This window comes from Ostrea edulis, chromosome 7 (assembly GCF_947568905.1).
Source record: "Ostrea edulis chromosome 7, xbOstEdul1.1, whole genome shotgun sequence".
NCBI classification, from domain to species: domain Eukaryota; kingdom Metazoa; phylum Mollusca; class Bivalvia; order Ostreida; family Ostreidae; genus Ostrea; species Ostrea edulis.
The window spans coordinates 14,843,282-14,864,171 of NC_079170.1; positions in this window are offsets into that span (position 1 = coordinate 14,843,282).

The following is a 20,890-nucleotide window of genomic DNA, read 5'->3' on the forward strand; positions in this document are numbered from 1 at the left end:
TACATTTAGTTCTGATTAACTAATATCATAAGACATGTACAACATGCATTAACAAACCAATTATATAGCATCCGACTCATCGGGCTAGTAAAAGCTAATAGTATTACCAAGCCAATTATATAGCATCCGACTCATCGGGCTAGTAAAAACTAATAGTATTATGAAAAAGTTCAGTATATATTTGAATTTATTTTATTTGTTCAAGAACCTTGTACATGTACATTGTATGTAATAACTTTTACTAAATGATCTGTTATGTCACTTATATTTTTATTGAATCCCCTACCCACTTACATGTGTATCTGATATTTTACATGTAACTTTTAATAGAAGATCTGTTACTGTGGTATTTTATTCCCTACTCACTTTTATCTAATGTTTTACAAATGGCTTTACTGATGGAGTATAAATATAGGTTATTATGTTTGATATTTTTCATTGAATTTTAATTTTGTTATGTTGAATATGAACATTCTTTTCGGTGGTTGTCTATCTAAGTCTAACTACATGTATCATGTTGCTCACTTTTATTATATACATGTAATGGTGGATCTTCTGTGGAGATTTTTAAAATGTATTTTACCTCAGTATTGGTATGTTGTGTTTTTAAAAAATGATATTAAAATGTCTTTATTTCTTGTTTTGCGTCTCATTCGAGAATTTTTAATCGTGTAGAAACATCATTTAATTTAGCTATAGCATCTTCCTTAGCCTCAGAGAAGCGGAGCGGATTGTAAATCCTTGGCTTGCGAAGATTTAGCTAGAGGCGAAGTACCAAGTATTTTGACCAATGTGAGGGTTCTTTATCATGCCAATGCCTACTGTGACATGAGACCTCTGTTTTGAAGGTCATATTCAAACCCCCCACTCCCTGGATACATACAATGCCCTAATCACGAGGCAATCGGCCGTTTTGTTTCCTTTCCAAATGTTGGGCTGAAATCTTCATTTTCCAACAAATATCGTTAAAAGCTGGATTTTGGAAGAAAATACGTTTTACTGTCCATTAGGCATTCATGAGTTACCACATGAAGATCTATATATTAAAATAAACTGTTAACACAAAACAGGTGTCCCTTCAAAAATGGTCTGTTAAAGATGACCTACATCGGGGGGAGGGGGGGGTGTCCCTTCAAAAATGGTCTGTTAAAGATGACCGGGGGGGGGGGGGCGTATTTGACGTTTAGTTGTATCCAAATCATTGTACAATTAATACCGAGAATTTCAGAAGTAATATATTTTAAAAACAATGGACATCTAGAATTAAAAGCAAAATGAATCAGGCACGCAGCATCGTAAAAATAAAATGGGTTTGGGTGGGGGTGTTGAAGATAATTTCACAATATCTGCCTGAAAATTGACAAGTAAATTTTAATCCAAAGTTATAAAAATCCTTCATGGTGTGTGTGGGTGTGGGGAGGGGGTGGGCTAAGGTTGTTCTCTCAGTTCAATTTCACTTCCACTGTGTACAGTTCACGACAATGCTATTTAAAAAAAAAAAAAGAGAGAGAGATGAGGAAGGGCAACCAATCTGTCTAAAAATCGACCTCATACTTCGCATGTAATGATAAAAGGGGGTAGGGCCATTGTTGCTACGTGTCTGATAATTATATAAGTAATCATTGGAGTAATTTCAGTCCACGTTTTTACAAGTACAACGTCTAGTGTCACAATTTGCCTTGCATTTATAGCAAATAACGTTCAAAAGTTTATCTGGCGCGACTTGTAGTTTAGTTTTAACGGATACAAGAATGCTGAAAACAGTGATAAGCCCCAGTTCGAAGGATCCAAATTAATCATTTCTTTAATCCACTCTCTGACTTAGAAAAATTCTTGCAGTGCTCCTCTTCTGCAGCTGTAGTTAGTGGCAATGAATGAATTTATAAATATGATATTGTGTTAGACAATACTTCACAAAGCAAATGTCCTATAAGTGTCTCTATGGTATTCCATCGTACAAAGTCGATATGACATCGACACCAGAATATATCTTTCTGCTCTATGAAATCCTCATATAGTAACGTGAAGATAACGAACAGTGATCCATCTCGTAACCCCTATAAGCAATACAAAATAGAGAGGTGGGTAAACAGATCTCGACCCCTGGATATACCAGAAGTGGGATCAGGTGCCTATGAGGAGTAAGCACCCCCTGTTGACCGGTTACACCCACTGTGGGCCCTATATCTTGATCAGGCAAACGGAGTTAACCTTATTCAAAATCATTGTGCCAAAAACGGCCTAACAATCGATATGAAACAAGTCAGACAAATTTGACCCAATGGTAGGTTGTATTGGCAAAGTAGATTGTTATAACGACCATAGAATTTGCGAAATGCTGACTTTAAATGAGACGGTTGAAACCCCTGCACCATCAACATGTTTGTCAGTAGCCTGTCTCCATTTTAAAAAAAAATGGATATAAACTGAATCTGTTAATAACAATTCCGGAGAGGACAAATATAATTGTCATAAATATTGCCCTTCACTACCGATTGATATTACTAATCCCCCCCTGTCTCTCTCTTTCTCTCTCTCTCTCTCTCTCTCTCTCTCTCTCTCTCTCTCTCTCTCTCTCTCTCTCTCTCTCTCTCTCTCTCTCCTTTCATTTTTTTTTAAAGTGATGTGGACGTTTGTGTGTACAAACGTACGCCTGGCTACGCGCCTGCTCGTGGTATACCAATGGTACCATAGTTGGATTTCTCACCATTTGTAACGCAAACTCGTTCAGAGTACACAAGGGTCCAATAGTATCAATGACTTCAATATTTATTATTGGCAAATCGATGATGGTACCATTGGGGTTACTATGAACGCACCCGATATAAAGCCCGGTGAGTGGCGGATCCAGAGAGGGGGGGGGAATGATTAACGTAAAGTTAGTAAAACTGACACTTAACAAATCTGTTTTTATGTCGACATGATCCATTCCATTATACTCTATCGGTGCAAGTACTCCGTGGACAATCGTGACCATGGTGAAAAGATTCAGTAACGCATGGGTTCAAGATTTTTGAAGTGATTGATCTATTTATTTTTCTCAAAAACAACATAAATGAGAGTTTTCTTTGTCTAATACATACCGCACGGAACGCACAGACGTATTAAGAAACAGAATATGCCCCATACTTTGAATGAAAGTAGTTACTTTTCTCAAACACCTGTGTTTAATATCGAGTGCCATTGTTTTGGCAACAGTTTTTAGTAGAACTTTATTATACAATCTTATAAATTGCAAATTCAATTCTTTTTAGCTCACCCGAGCTGAAAGCTCAAGTGAGCTTTTCTGATCGCTTTTTGTCCGTCGTCTGTCTATCTGTTTGTTAAACATTTACATTTTCAACTTCTTCTCCAAAACCACTGGGCCAATTTTAACCAATGTTGGCACAAATCATCCTTGGGTGAAGGGGATTCAAAATTGTTCAAATGATGGCCAACCCCCTTATCCAAGGGGAGATAATAGCAAATCAGTAAAAATACACTGAAATTTTTTTAAAATCTTCTTCTCCAGAACCAGTAAGCCAATTTCATTCAAACTTAATGCAAATCATCCTTAGTTGAAGGGAATTCAAAAGTGTTCAAATTAAGGGCCAGGTTCTCTTCAAAGGGGAGATAATCACAAAAGTGTAAAAATAGGGTGGGGTCATTTAAAAATCTTCTCAAAAACCACTGTACCAGTATAGTTGAAATTTACGTGGAAGTTTGCTGACATAATGGAGATTCATGTTTGTTCATATCATGGCATCCAGGGGTCGGATGGCGCCACAAATGGGGAAACCATATTTTATATGTATTTATATAGGAAACATCTTTTAAAATCTTCTTCTCAAGAACCATTGAGCCAGAAGAATTCAACTTTACATGGAAGCTTCCTGACATAATGCAGATTCCAGTTTGTTCATATCATAGCCCCCGGGGGTCGGGTGGGGCCACACTAGGGGAAACCATATTTTATATGTGTTTATATAGGAAAAATCTTTTAAAATCTTCTTCTCAAGAACTATTGAGCAAGAAGAGTTCAACTTTACATGGAAGCTTCCCGACATAATGCAGATTCAAGTTTGTTCATATCATGGCCCCTGGGGGTCGGGTGGGGCCACACTATGGGGAAACTACATTTTATATGTATTTATATAGGAAAAGTCTTCTTCTCAAGAACCATTGAGCCAGAAAAGTTCAAATTTACATCGACGTTTCCTGACATAGTTCAGATTCAAGTTTGAAGCTTTATGACATAGTTCAAATTCAAGTTTGTTGAAATCATGGCCCCCGGGGTGTCAGGTTTTGCCACAATAAGGAAAACCGTATTTCATATGTGTAAATATATGATAATTTTTAAAAAATCTTCTCCTCAAGAACTACTGTGCCAAAAAAGTTGAAATATACATGGAACCTTTATGACACAGTGCAGTTTCAAGTTTGTTCAAATCATAATCTCCGGGGGTCAGGTATTATATTATCATATTATCATGACAAGATGATCCAATTATTTTTCTTTGAGTTGTGGTGGATGCAAAAGGAACAGTGAATGTAAAACAATTTGTGAATGCTTCTCCTACAAATGACTCATTGAATACTGGATAAATTTGAAACTTATATACAATCATGATTATTCAACAAGGCATATTATTATGACATTGGTCATTAAATCTTCCTGTACGCATAAAGTGCAGTTCATAATGTCTTTGTTACAGCTACAAGTTTTCTCCAGTTATGATGTGCATTAAGGGTATGAGACTTAACTTGGAGCACGTTCAATTTGTAAAGTTGGGAAGACATTTGTTTTTTATTAAAACACTCTAATTAATTACAGCATCGGTATGTGAACTTGTTGACATGTGTATACCCAATTACCTGTCGTCATCTCTGTCTGTTACACTTTTAAATTCCAGAAACACTGGACTAAACTTGAATAAAATTCTTGGGTAAAGGGGATTTAAAAATTGTTTAAATGCTCCTTATATAATGGAAGATATCGCAAATCGGAGAAAATACAAAATAAAGTTAGTTAAATCGTGAAATGGGTCTACAAAGCGGGAAAAAAACCCATTTAATTTACATGGAAGCTTTCTGATATAGAACACAATAAAGTTTGTGAAAATGATGGCCATAAAAGTGTGGTCACAATAGGGCAAACCATATTTACATGTCTTTGAATAGAAAATAATCTTTAAAATTTAATTTTTGTATCAAGAACCACTGGGCCACAAAGTTTGAACTTGCATAGAAGATACCTGACATAATGCAAAATCACTTGTGTAACAGTCATGACACCTGGAGCTCAGATGCAGACATTATCAAAGAAACTATTTTTACATTGGTTTTAAATGTATTATGAAAACCTTTTTTCTTAAGAACCTCTGAGCCAGAAGTATTTCAATGTACCTGAACCTCCCCAATATAGTGCAGAATCAAGTTTCTTAAAATCTGACATGGCTCCTGAAAAGTTAATGGAATAACAATGGGAAATTCATTTTCCATGTGTTAAAGTGACTCAGGTGAGCAATGTGGCCCATGAGCCTCTTGTTAATCATAAAATTTAAAAGTTATTTACAAAATTTTCACACTGCTACATGCACATCATACATGTACCAACAATTCACCTTATTTGTAGCAATTATTTATAATTCATATCGGAAGGGCTACTTATGCATCATGTACCAAAACAATGGCACTCGATATGAAAAGAAAATAGATTCATTCCTTAAATAATAATGTAATATGTGACAGAAAAACTTAGAATTGTGGATTTACTTGATGATGTTAATCAATATGACAATCTTTGATATCTTTTCACCTTAGTAACGCTACACACCCAAAGTCAATAAAAGCGTGCAATTGAGGGTTTCAAAATCATAGTTTATCGACCATTCAAAATATATATGGTAACATGCGTTTATTAATGGTAAATATCTGTTGAACACTCACCTCAAATTGTTTCAAGTTAAGTATGACAGATTTTTTTTTACAGTCGGTCAAAGTATGGTATATTTTTCGAGATTTTTCTCACATGTAACCTTCGTTACTGAGTCCTTGACATGATAATATGTAAGATAAACATTAATTTTCCATGTATTATTCCATAACTTGTATTGGAATTGACTGAGCATATATTTTTCTAATTTGCGAAAGACAATAAATACAGGTTTTCAAAGAAAATATTTAATCAACACAAGAAGAAATTATCTGCTGTAAAAGTCAGCAATAAGATTTTAAGAGCGCAAAATAAACGACTAGATATCACTTTCAATATCTTTGAAATGGCAAAAAATAAAATTGATTAACAAATATTCTCGAACAGTTCAATATGTATGAAACATGAAAACAAAAGACTAGCAATAGATATAGAACGATAGCTTTTTTGTATGTAAATGAAGTAGCGCTATAATTATGTAACGTATGTTTCAACACTTGCACAACAGTACATCCATGAAAATATTATGCCAAAACGATGTCACCATCAGTTATTCTTTACGATTGATGTTGCAAAATCATAACGACATCACTTAATTCAATGGAAATACCAATTTTAATAGAAATATAACGTAGACAAGCAAAATTTTTTACCAAATGTGTCTTTTCTTCTGAATTTATTAATTTGCAATAAATGTGCGATTAAAACAAAAGTGATAGATTGATGTTTCGCTATATAAATGCCCATGATTCTTATAGAAATAACAGACACATATTTTGAAACCTGGATTGCTCTTTGTTATAATAAACAATGAAAGTAACGTATGTTTCTTATTTTTCCTTTCATTACTATAAACACATCATTTCTATTCAAAAAATGGAAAGAATCATATGTACCCATTTCTAACAATCTGTTTACAATAATAATATAAAGAAAATGTTTAATTTCCCAACATTTTGATTAAATGTATACCGAATCTTATGTTTTTGTTGCTTATTTTGGAATACCTTTCCATAGAAACTGTCAGTATAATCCACCACGTGGTGTTATGAATGAATATTTAACGTGAACCTTAAGACATAGATGTCCCCTATTAATTTTGAGGTCAAAAGGACAACAGTTAAACTACTCTGGACATACGCTATATTGTCCGTTGAGAAATCTTTCCTTGATAGACATCAAACTTGAAACACTGGTGCCCCTTATGAATAGATGACCCCCATTGGATTCCAAGTCACAAGGTCAAAGGTCATACAAAATTACTCAAATGACCAGTTGCTTATAAGTATTTTGAGAGACAAAACTTACATGTATCATTATGGTAGCCTTTGACCGGTAGTTAAACCTTTATTTTCACTGTCTATACATACATTCTACCTTTTCAGTATTGCCACAAGGGGAGCATATAATATTATTTCTAAAACATTTTTTCATGGTTGTTCTTATGTTTTAATACATTTTTTTTCATGGTAGTTATTCTGTACTTCCACTCTCACAAGCGCCATTTCTGAAAAAAATAAATAAAAAATTAAAAACAAGTAGAATAATATTACGTAACGGAATTTGTGGTAACATATGTTACACTCAGATAAAATATTTTTGAATGATTTCTCTATAAGATTGCATAGAACAATCATCAGAGATTAGTCCCTTCATTTCTAAGATATATTATGAAAATATGCTGAATTCTAGCAAATTGATAAATGTAGAGTTGCATAGTTACATGTATCATAAATAGGACAGGAGCAGAGGAAAACATGGCCTGTATTTCTTGCAGAGGATATCTGTATATGCTAGTGAATACGGGAACAATAACACATTTGTTTCTTCATAACATAGTTGATATTCAACAAACATATCATTAATGATGATATTTTGTCAATATGTAGTTCAATATTTGATGTCGAATCAAGCATTTCATTAAGTAGCGTACGTTACTTTGAGTAACGTATGTTACCAGCATTCTACTCAATGTAATTCTTACACCAGAAGAATTTCGAGATATTTGGAATACGATATACATTCTTTGATATCAGAAGAACAAATTCAGACCAAAACATTTCATCTGCTTAATCAATATTGTATATCAAACATTGCAGTTGTTGTAACAGTACTTACCGTAAGAGAAAATTAATCCTAATTCTCAAAGTTTAACACGTATTGACTTTCAAACTCAAATGTTCATAGTAGACGTTCATGTCGTATACCACATCATGCAGTGAGAGAGCAAAAATACGCTGGAAATTGTTCTATCTTTCCCTTTAATTAATTTCTCGGTAACGAATGTTACATCACGAATGTTACATCTTGACACGTTTGTCAAATTTCAGACCAACCAATGACTTCTGCAAAAGAAATGTTTATATTTTCATTCTCTGTACACTACGAGATTTTCATAAAAGGGGTAATATTTGCTCTGCAAATACGTTTTCATAAAACAAATTAGTGTATCGTATGTTACATTTCTAAAATCAGAATTCAAAATTTTGAGAATATGATGACTTCTTCTCCATGCCACATCCAAATATCGCTTGATGAATATTTTCACACAGTTTTTGAATATTTTAGCGCCAAAATAGATCAAAAACATAATGATAATACGAAATCTTTGTCCATACATTGGGTGTTTAATTGACCCTATGATCACATAATATAATCTGGCGACATGGAGTAATATATACACCACTGCTTAAAATCATATGCAAAAGTTGTTAAACTTTTATTGAATGAAAATTTAGGAAATACAAATGATATTAACGCAAAGAAAATTTAAAAACACGCTCTCAGATTTTTATATTTGCTTGTTCAATTTTAAAAATTGAGTCGGCGACAGTCACATACGTTACAAAATTAGGGTATCTACGCTTCCTACCAAGTTTATAAGTAAAGGGGAAATAAAAAGTATACCATGCCTAGGGAGGCTATGGGTCCATGAATGTATAGCACACAAAATATATGATTTGGTATAGCTTATTTTCTAATAAAGTGCCGGCGACATCGATTGCACGCTTTTATTGACTTTGAGTGTACACTGTACATCTTCCATCTTTTCACCCTGCGTTATTTTCATTTTCAAGCATTTCATCAAAATATAGACTATTATGAACCCCAATTTAGTAAGAAATTGAATGTCTTTTTATATTCTTGTGACACATTATCATGGTTCTTTCTCAAATTATTTCAAACCTAGAATTCAGCTCATGAAGCAAACGTCCGTGCGAATTTTCTTAGGTACTCGATATTAATTAAACACTAGTGTTTGAGAAAAGTAACTACTTTCATTCAAAGTATGGGGCATATTCTGTTTCTTAATACGTCTGTGCGTTCCGTGCGGTATGTGTTAGACAAAGAAAACTCTCATTTATGTTGTTTTTTGAGAAAAATAGAAAGACAGATCGCTTCAAAAATCTTGAACCCATGCGTTACTGAATCTTTTCACCATGGTCACGATAGTTCACGGTGAAGTAGATGCCATAGCACTGAAATATAAAGTGCATGTAATTAGAGAGGTAAAGCATGGTCACGTTTATTTTTTAAAAAGGGCTTGGGAATGTCATAAAATCTCTAGCTTCGTTAATGTCGAACCTTGTCAAATTTGAGGATACCGCTATTCAACAACAATGATCGATTTTAACAGCATCGAAATAAATCCAACTTTCCCAAGCATGATTCGCAGAGATTTCATGTGATCATCTCATGGTTTCACACCAAATATCAGCAACGATCATCTTTTACCAGAGCCATGCCGTTGTTTACAAACGACTTGATCAACATTGCACGGTGCACTGTATTTTTGAGTTAGGAGACCACAAGATTGGGATGATAATCCACGTAAGTTGACAATCTTAATCTGGGGTGTGGCTTGCGAGATCTTTGTAACACATACATTATTTTTACAAATCATTACGCTCTCCCAGTCGCGTGCTTTAGGCTAGTTCATAGTCAAAATGAACGGATTGTGTCGCGTGCTGAAATTGGTTGGTTCAGTTAATTATCTGGCGGCCGCCACTTAATTTATCTGGTGACCGACAGTTAAAGACAACTTTATTTCGCGGACCCATCTTCCAAGACGCGAGGATTCAGTTACCGGAAGATTATTCTACAAATACATCATGATTAATACGATGCTATCGCCGTTTAAACGATGGAATTTTGTGTTTACATGTGCTGACGTCATGCGCAAAGAAATCAAATGGCGAGACGGCGACCTAAGGCCAAAAAAAAAAATATGTGTGTTTCCGGTTTCCCGACCGACCCTATTTTTTTAAAGCTGATTTGCCGACCCTATCATTTTTTTCGGCAAAAATCGGAAATTCCGGAATAAAAACTCGGATCTCATTCCGGAAACCGTTCCTCATTTAATATATCGCCAAACATGGCGGCGCACTTACTTGCCGCATCTGCATCCAATCTTCAAGTTACAGTGGAACCCCGTTATTACGTTCCCCCTTTAATACGTTAGTCCGCATATTACGTTGGAATTTCAAAGCACAAAACCATTTCTTAACAACCCTATATAAAATAGACCTCGTTATTACGTTGTCCTAAGATGCCGGGACTCGGTATTACGTTGTAAAAATTCCGACAAGAACGTAATAAACCCCTAATTATTCAATAATGATTCTCAAAATAATAAGCCATTCACACCTTGACTGCCTGAGGCAGTCACCACGTAAATTTCCTGGTCTGTTTGGGGATTAGAGACGCTTGACTGATCACGCTTCGATAGATCTAGCGACATCACAGGTGAATACCCCGTATCGAAGCCAGTGATAAACAGTTAAATAATGTTTATTTAGACATTGTACTCTATGAAATTTACTTCATTTTTCATATTTTGATAATCGAAGAAATAATTTCTCAACCACCTGAGTGTTCAGCATAGTGTGATTACCTTCGCTATTAAAACTCTATTTACGGACAGCTTTGGTACCAAACATGAAAGATAAGATTGATCGTAGCAATGTTAAAACCGCTTGGGTAACTGCTTGGACATAGGTGACTAAAGGTGTTCAATTAAAAAATTCATGCAGCTTGGGTGTTCGTAAATCTCGTCCATACATACACCAATCAAACTGTCCTGTGTTATCGGCCGATTCGTGCACGGCATTTACCTCAGTGAATATTCTAAAATCCCTTGATGCGCACGTGATTTTAGTGCCATCATTTAGCGTTATAAATGAAATCTTCGTGCATCATTATATATTTTTTTATGTGGATTGCGCTTAAATTGTTCTCCGTGTTTATCGTTGGTGAGAATAGTGTGTAAGTGTTGGGTATCGTGTGCGTTTTGTGTCTATAGTTTTGTTGTTTTTGGGTGGGATTTTTTTTTATTGTGTTGTGTATTGTGTAATTAGAGAACTTAATAAAACGATATTTTGTTATTTTTTTTAATACGAATGTTGCATACGAACCGGAACGAGTTATTGAGAGAAATTTAAATGAACGCATTGTTTTAAAGTTGAACAAAATGGCGGTCCAAACGAATGCAGAAAAAGCAACGTTTATCAAAACATCCTTATGTATCCTACACCAGAAATAAAGAAAAGGGATAAGAACATGAATAATTACGGACATTAAAGATAAGATGTAAATAAAACAAAGTATCATAGTCTTTTAAACAAAGAAACAGTAAAAAGCGCTAACATCTTGCAAATTAAATTGAATTGGTCTGTTTGAATGTGTTTGATTTGTTCAATAATAAGGTGATGATAGTTATGAACAATGCGTTTTGAAATTATATTTGCCCAACAACTTGTCAGAAGTGCAAATTGTATTTTTGCCATCACTTGGCATAGATCTGTCTTCATGCACCAATTTAATATTGCAATTCTAGAAAAGCAGAGGACATAAGCCCTACCGGTGCACCTAGTCAATGCTCTGTTTTGTTGGTTAAGTCCCTGGGTGTAGTCTTTGTACCCTGATGTTTGAGAATTGTTTGATGTTCTATTCATAATTTGCCTTTATTTCACTTTAACCACTTGGCAGATGCAACATAGGCACACATACAAACATACATTGGTCGTTCTTTTCTACTCACACTTTAACCCCCCCCCCCCAAAAAAAAAACCTACCTACCTACCCTATTTTTTCAGGCAGGAAACAGGAAACACACATATATTTTTTTTGGGCCAAATTCAAGTGATGCTCCATTTGTCGGTGTTAGGGCCGTTTAAACGGCGATAGCATCGTATTAATCATGATCTATTTATAGATTTATCTTCCGTTAACTGAATTCTCACGTTTTGGAAGATAGATCCGCGAAATAAAGTTGTAAGAGGTAGATAAAGCAGCGACACCAGCTGGTGTCGCTGAATTCCCATTTTTCAATGTGGAGTCCGCTCTGACTCTCCCCCGCACATGTCAAATATAAAAGCGGGGTTAAGAGTCAGAGGAATCTCGGATTACCCCTCAATATGGGCCGTCTGTAGGGTTTCTGTAGCTGTAGTGTTTGCGTAAAGGTGGTATCCCAAACAGAAGTTGACACGAAGTCTACCCCCCTCCTCTCTCTCTCTCTCTCTCTCTCTTTAGGGTTTCTGTGGACGTAGTGTTTGTGTAACGATGGCACCCCCAAACAGAAACTGACACGAAGTCTACACCCCCTCCTCTCTCTCTCTCTCTCTCTCTCTCTCTCTCTTTTTTTTAGGGTTTCTGTGGACGTAGTGTTTGTGTAACGATGGTATCCCAAACAGAAGCTGACACATAGCTAGTCTAATCCCCCTTCTCTCTTCCTTTCTCTCAATCATTGACTAAATGAGTAATTATTGTCATACGTATGCAACACTATTGCCATGCCATATTATTGCTACAGTTTTACACATTTCTCTCTCTCTTTATAAATATAAAACTGTGATAAATTATAAATAGCTCAATAACTCTCTCTCTCTCTCTCTCTCTCTCTCTCTCTCTCTCTCTCTCTCTCTCTCTCTCTCTCTCTCTCAATACAAAGCTGTGATAAATTATAAATAGAAATATCTCAATAACTTATTTAGCTTTTTTACTATTGTTTGATTTCTGATTGTGTAATTTATAATCCATGTGGTATCTCAAACAGAAGCATTTTTTTAACTACTGTAACAGTTTTAGGCATGGGCAATATAACCATTATACATGTTGATGTACTGCGCCAATAAAGAATAACTTATGTTTGTTTGGTTTTTTTTTTAAATTATCATTATTGTTTGATTTCTGATTGTTTAATCTATAATACATGTATAAAGATGGAGAGAGAAAATACGGTGATAAATTGCATTGTAAAGGAGCATTAGAAATTAAAATATTCTAGGTGCGAGTCAAAGCTATCAAAACTCAGGTATACTGGGGCTTTCCTCAAGATCTGAAGACTGCCGGTCATCATTAGCCATGATTGTTATCAAAACATCTTTCTCGGGTAGCTGTAGACCCCAGTCTCTGCAAACGTCAATCAACCTAGGCTCTATTGTTAAAAGTTTGATTGACCGGCGGCTTATCATTGATCACGACACAGGTAAAATTTGGGGGCGTTAACTTAAAGTGGGGTCTTTAATTTATTTTGATTATTATTTTAATTCATTTAATTTATGTCGCGGCCGCCATGTACTTTATTTAACTGGCGGCCGCCACTTATTATCTGGAGGCCGCCAGTTAATTTATCATTTATATTGCGATAAATGAGAACGGGGGTGGGGGGGGGGGTCTGTAGAGAATATTTAGCTGTGGTTAGATGGTGAATTGTTTAATGCGAATAACTATTTGGAATTTTTGTACGATTCCAATATCCTTTTCAATGGAGGCCGTGGTCGTCTTTTTGTTAATCTCATTAAATTTTTACATGTTTGACTTGTTTCATTTTATATATTGATAAATTTCTATTTGAAATATATATATCATCATTTTAACAAACCACTGTCTAGCGCTTTAAGTGTATGCATCTTTTGTTTTTACTTCTTAGTAACATGCATGTACAGTACTAGTGTCATAGATCTCTCTCTCTCTCTCTCTCTCTCTCTCTCTCTCTCTCTCTCTCTCTCTCTCTCTCTCTCTCTCTTACGCGTACTCATATCTTAATTAATAAAAAAGAAAAATAGTGCATACATTTGTGTATATAGTCTAGATTTGAAAAAATATATAGATAAAAATCAAAACTTAGTTCAATAAGTCTCATTCCTACTCGAGATATGTGGATCAGTACCTGATGCTCTATGCACATCTAATAATGTAGACTTCTTCAAATCTCTATGTTGTTTGTATTACGTTATAATTTCATCCCAATTGTACTGTGTTTTAGAAAGCTAAATCTCTGCTCTCTACCATTCTTATAAATGTCATCAAACATATGTTTGGCATTATTAAAAAGTATTAAAGAGAGCACTGATTATTAAAGACAGAGACTTGAGCAAGTCTGCCAATAGTGATAGGGGTTTGTGTCGGTACATATTGTAGGGGTCATGGAACAACTCTATCTACAGGTTTCACACCTCCAGTTCACGATCCTAAGACCTTTGAATTGGAGATCAAACCTCCATAATAAAATAATAATAAAATGGAATAATAAAACAAGAATAAACACCTGTTGCATGAAAGTTAGTTAACTTTAACTGACAGTTAACTTCAACTTAACACTATCTGATTGTTTAATAGCAAGTCAACAGTCAGTTAAAGTTCACCAACCTTCGAGCAAATGTTGATCTGACAAAACACAAAGTTATACGTATAAATGATCCGGCTCTAGTGATATTCGTCTTTGATTATTGTATAACCCGATGAAAGAAATAAAACCCACAAGAAATGTGCGTAAACATACATGCATTTCATATTTCTAAAAGTGTTATTATGACCGGAACTAAACCTAGGCGAACCGGAACATAAATTATAACCCAGTACGAAAATTACAGGTATTTAGCGTTTCTATGGAAACCCTAAACTATCCGTAACTAAATCATGCGACACCGGACGACTGTATGTACCGTCACACACACTTTGAATATTATCACTTCGATTTGCTGACCAATCAACGGGTGGGTGTAAATGTAGTCCGGGACATATGTCCCGCGATGTCCAATATTGATATTCGCCGATTTAACGTTTTATGTTAGTTTTTCTTTAAATATCTTACTAAACGTGTTTTAAGACAACACCAAGTGTCTTCATTGTGAATTTGGTGTATGAAAATTCCCTAATTATCTAATAAATGACTTTTATTTATTCTTCTGGGTGTAAAAGTAGTACCGAAAATTTTACGAAGAAAACGCATTTCCGGTTTTTGTTTCTGCCTTGTTCATAATTAATATAAAGTTTTAATGTGTTGTATTTGGCTGTTGATTTTGCTTGGATATTGTTTTATATCACAACAAAAAGATTTATTAAATATTCCACTTATTATATGAATGCTCGTCCTTCTTTCTATGGGACATCGCTTCGATGGTTGATCCGATACGAAAGAGTGTAAAAATAAACCGGAACAAAGTGACAATTTGAACCCGTTTTATGAATAGCTAGGCAAGTGTTTTAAAGAGTACGTTTAGTAAGAAAGTTTGATTATAATTGGTATATTCAAAATATTATCAGTAATAATATGTCAATAAATAATGAAAAGATATGTCTTGTTGAATATTCAGCTGTCCTCTCTATGGAATATATTGACATGTATCATTTTGAAGCGAATATGAATATAAATATTTGAAATTTTCTCTTCAATATTATTAAAAGTGTGTAAGGTAAATACTAAATTCTAGCATTACTATTAATCAATATACATGGTTTTACTAATTATTGACATTAAATGAGAGCTGCTATCAAGATTAATGATCATCTAAAATAATTATTCAAATGCAGAAGCGCGCACATGATTTAACGATGAGAAGTAAATTGATAACCCTGTTTTACTTTGGTAGACAAAGGTTGGCGACCACCATTTCTCTAAATCAACCAAAATCAATTATAATGCAGATACACACATATGAAAATGGTGAGCATTGAAATTGAATGGCCAAATTCTTTAACGTCATTGGGTGCCGAATTTCCCCCCACCAATATTGAAAATTAAAAGGTGTGAACAATATGCTTGTTGATTTTCCAGTTATATGTAGCAAGAACTGGACAACGTAATTAAATTAGACATTCTTTACATGTCTTATTAACTTACGGCCAACAACCCCCATGCAATAGCTGTTCAATTATTGATCCTTCCACGATATTATATATAAATTACATTACATTTAATTATAACTTCTATGAAATACATGTACATTAGCATTGTTGCTAGATTATTTTGAGTTTGTAACGAAGTGATATATTATATTATAAATATTAATGATAAATACCGCCTTATTACCAGCCCTTACCTGAATGCGGATTTAATGTTTTCATCTCAGTCCGGTTTTTAAATTAATATCCCAATTAGCTGCGATGTCCCGAAGGAAAAATGAGTTTAAAAACCGTTTATCAGATTAATTTGTTTAATCAGACAAAATAACTAGAAATAAGGGTGTCTTATGATTATCAACAGGACACAATACGTAAAGGCTATATATGTTTTGTGCATAAACAAGGCGAAAACAAAAACCGGAAATGCGTTTTCTTCGTAATATTTTCGGGACTACTTTAACACCCAAAAGAATAAATAAAAGTCATTTATCAGGGAATTTTCATACATCAAATTCACAATGAAGACACTTGGTGATTGTCTTAAAACACATTTAGTACGATATTTAAAGAAAAACTAACATAAAACGTTAAATCGGCGAATATCAATATCGGACATCGCGGGACATATGTCCCGGACTACATTTACACCCACCCCCAATCAACAGAGGGGAATAGGTGTTTTGCACACTCTAACGTCATGCTAGGTCAAAAGGTCATAGGGGGGAAAAATCTTACATCCGGGTCCTTTGTCAATGTGAAACAGCGAACGACGACGGCTGCTCACCAACATTTTACGGGTGAGACCACAGGCACTTGTTTCATACATATGGGCCCCCTCCTTAATTAAGGAGGAGGACCATATGTATGAAACAAGTGCCTGTAGGTGAGACATACTTTGTTTAAGCATGTAAGATGATAAAAATATAACATTCGTAAAAAATACACTTTAAAGTTACCATTAAGAGTTGCAGATTAGAATGTTTCATTCACATTTGTTTAATTTGAGCTGGTGAAGCACAGGCACTTGTTTCATACATATGGGCCCCCTCCTTAATAATACCACAATTATTAAGGAGGGGGCCCATATGTATGAAACAAGTGCCTGTCACCCCTCACACAATTAAGGATTTTGAAGTTTGGATTGAAGTAAGTTTTACGAGTTGTTTGGTTGGTTGTTTTTTTTAAAGTGTCTATCAGCATCATTGTCGTGCCAATCATTTTCAATATTCGCACGACGGTCGCGCTTATATTAGAGCTCCTATCCGCACGATATTCTTTTCCCAATTATAAATTTCTTCTACTTGCCCATGAGACAGAGTGAGAGATATATTTCATTCGTATGATTTTAAATCTTATAAGCTTCTGACAATTTTAAAAAAAAAACCCGAGATGTCTACACAATTATTTAATTTATCTCTAGCTTTGGCAAATGACCAGTTCAAAGTTCACTTTTAGGTATAACATATGTAGGCCTATATATATATTAAAGCTAGAAACTTTATTGCAAATAATAAGGATACTAATTATAAACCAGGCAATTTAAGTTCACCACCCAATACCCAACTGTTAGTCAATCCATTTTCAGCAATCTGATTTAAACAACCGACTTCTCTTTGCGAGTGTAAGGAGAAAGGGGTGTGTAAGACAAGTGTAAGGAAAAGGAGGGGGGATTTGACGATTCTAAGAAAGGAGGGTTTGTATTAGACGAATGTAAAGAGATGGAGGTTTATTTGACGAGTGTAAGGAGAGAAGGGGGTTGGAAAAGCCCTGAATTATTCCCGACTTTCACTAACTATATAGACTACAAGTGATTTTCAAAATTTGTCGTCTTGCGTATAATCTCGCCCCCCCCCCCCCTTTTTGTAAAATTTCCTAAAAATATTATCTATATAGATCGTAGTAGTTGTCAATATTTATATTTTGTAAACCCCCCCCCCCCTCCCTTTGATAAGGGACGCTATGATGTGCCTGGATAATACTGCCGTGATTTGTTGTAATGCATTATAATCTATTTTCTTTGTAAAATTACCATTAATAATGAATACCCCCCTGTCCCTAAAAACATCACAATACAATGGGTCCAGTAGTCGGTAGAGGGGTAGACTCTATTATCGAAATTTTACATTTTTGTACAATTCAGAATTAAGATTTTTAGTGTAAAAATGATTGTTTATTATGAAATAGAATCTTCAAACATGGGTATGAAAAGCAACTTTAGTGCCAATAAATAGTTTCTCATAGAAATTCTAGAAAGGAACTTTTCCATAAAAGATATGCTAAAGTAAACCTTTGGTCCTCTTTATCTATTATATAAACAAATTCTATCATAATATAAGAGATAAATCATTAAAAACTTTGGGGGGAAAAGCATACTATTGTTGATTTGTCAAAAGGCTGCGTCCATGATTACGTCGTTTTTTCCCCTATGACCTTTGACACGCATATATAATTATTTAAAATCAACATTGTGCTGTTTAAGAAGTTAGCAGGCACATGGTTTATGGCACTTGAAAGGATGGCCTATTGGGGTGGGATGAAGTATAGGGAAAGCACTCTTATTGTGTCTTCATTGGAATTCAGTGGTAGTAGGTGAATCTGCTCACACATTTTTCGTCTGAGTTCTGAAATTTCAGCGGTAATGGCTTCTTTTTTCCACATTGTGCTAACCAGTGACTCTATCTTCTTGGATGGTGTTCCTTCACATGCTTTGGACAGTGACCTTTTTGCTTTTGGTGTCCGGTCTCTTTTCTTCACATCCCTCAGTGTCCGTCTCTTCTGTGGAGTTTCTGAAAAAACATTGAAAATAAGGGATGATTAGGAATATGAATATACATGCGCAGTACCTAAAATGAGTATATTCATACTATTACCTAGTCTACACAGTAAATCGGGTTAAAATGAGGAATTCATACAGTCATTGTAATATTGTACTCGCAGATAATTGTACTAGCATAGGGCTGAAATGTTAATGTTAATGATGCCCTGCATTGAATACTCATATCGATGTTAGGCTGTTTATAGATACAACCCTGAAAAGAATATTCTGTGAAAGAATATTTTGTGTCATTTATAAAAAGAAGGCATACATGTATGATCAGTGTAAAAGACTGTTAACAAAAGTCGGTAAAAGAAACCACACAGGGTAACCACTAACATTGTCACTCAAAAGTCTATTTGAAAATCACATTTTCATACAGATTTATTGAAATTTGTAAGACGTAAGTTCAAATGTGACATTTCACCAGGCACCTTTGTCTTTTGATTGCTACATCGTTTCCTACAAATCAATTTTAGTATATTGTAAACATTTAGTTAGTTTGTTTCATTGTTGTTGGGTTTTTTTTTTTTGGGGGGGGGGGGGTCTTTTTGTATTATCCTTAATAACCTTTCCTTTGATCTTTTTACATATATACACACACCTGGCTTCAGTTAGGACTCTGTATATTGTATTGCATATTGCAAGGATTTTCTGCTTTAATACCTTGCTCCCTTCAAAGACAGGTGTACCCTTTGAAGTACAACAGGTGTGAAAGAAGAAATCCTACTACTGTATATCTAAAATATGCCGGCTTTATAATTGTCTGTGTCATTTACAGAGAAATGAATAAAAATTATAATTATTAATTATTAATTGCACTCCAATAATTTGTAATTTGCTTAGATAGCCTATATACAATGCTATTTCTTGACTGGAAGTTGTAATAAAATATACATCTACACTCAAGGATCATAACATTTCCTCACTTTTATATATCACTATATATACATTAATGTAAAACTTTCATATTTTAAAAACTTCACAAAATTTTGACAAGTAATTTTCATCATTATGAAATTTTCAAAATATATGCAGAATTCACTCAAGACTCATGAAAAATGTTATATATGGTACAAAAAAATATCAATAACATATTTAAATCTAGGCGATTATGCTTGATTTGGGAATTTTTTTACAGCGATGGCTGTATGGATATATATCATTAATTAAGAGAATTAACTCAAGCTAAATATTATATATTAATTTTTTTACATACATATTTTAATTACTGCAAATAGAGTGCAAGAACTGACCCATGTTAGAATTAACTCCACAGTTGATTCACAATGTAGATAGATGGATGCAGATGAAGAACACAGCTGTTACATGTACTTGATTGTTCAGGTAGCAATTAAGGTAATAATCACAAGTAACTACTGGTAATCCGATCCAATTGACACTCAATGTATCCACTGTACCCCTGGGTATATATAGGGCATGGGACCATTGACCAATCGGCTGCATCCTACTGAATGTAACCACTGTACCCCAGGTTACATAATACAGTCACCTATCATAATGTGTACTTTCATTTTCCATATGAGTTGTACTGTACCCTTTCTGTAACTTTCTAGTATAGACATTTATAGCATGTAACCTAGGGTACAAAAGTATCACCTTCAAACAGAGTCCTTATTCCTTGCCATATATGAAATTGTGAAGGAAGGGGTCATGATCTTTTAGCTACTCTTCACCCCCCTCCTCCCATTTACATCTTCTGCTTGTGTATATAATATCTTAGGAGGATCTTGAGACGATTTTCATACATGAAAATGTCTTATTAATTTGCTTGTTCCCCCAGTTCTAGCCATTGTTATCGCTATACATGTACTCAGATTTGATTTCAAATTTAAAAAGGAAGGTTAACCTTTAAAATATTGGAGTTGTAATTCACTATAGTGCCGGATCCAGAAGGAGGTCTGGGAGTTGTAATTCACTATAGTGCCGGATCCAGAAGGAGGTCTGGGAGTTGGACACCTCCCCACCTCGTCAAAAGACTTCATTAATTAACGCATTTTGCGAGTGGGCCCCTC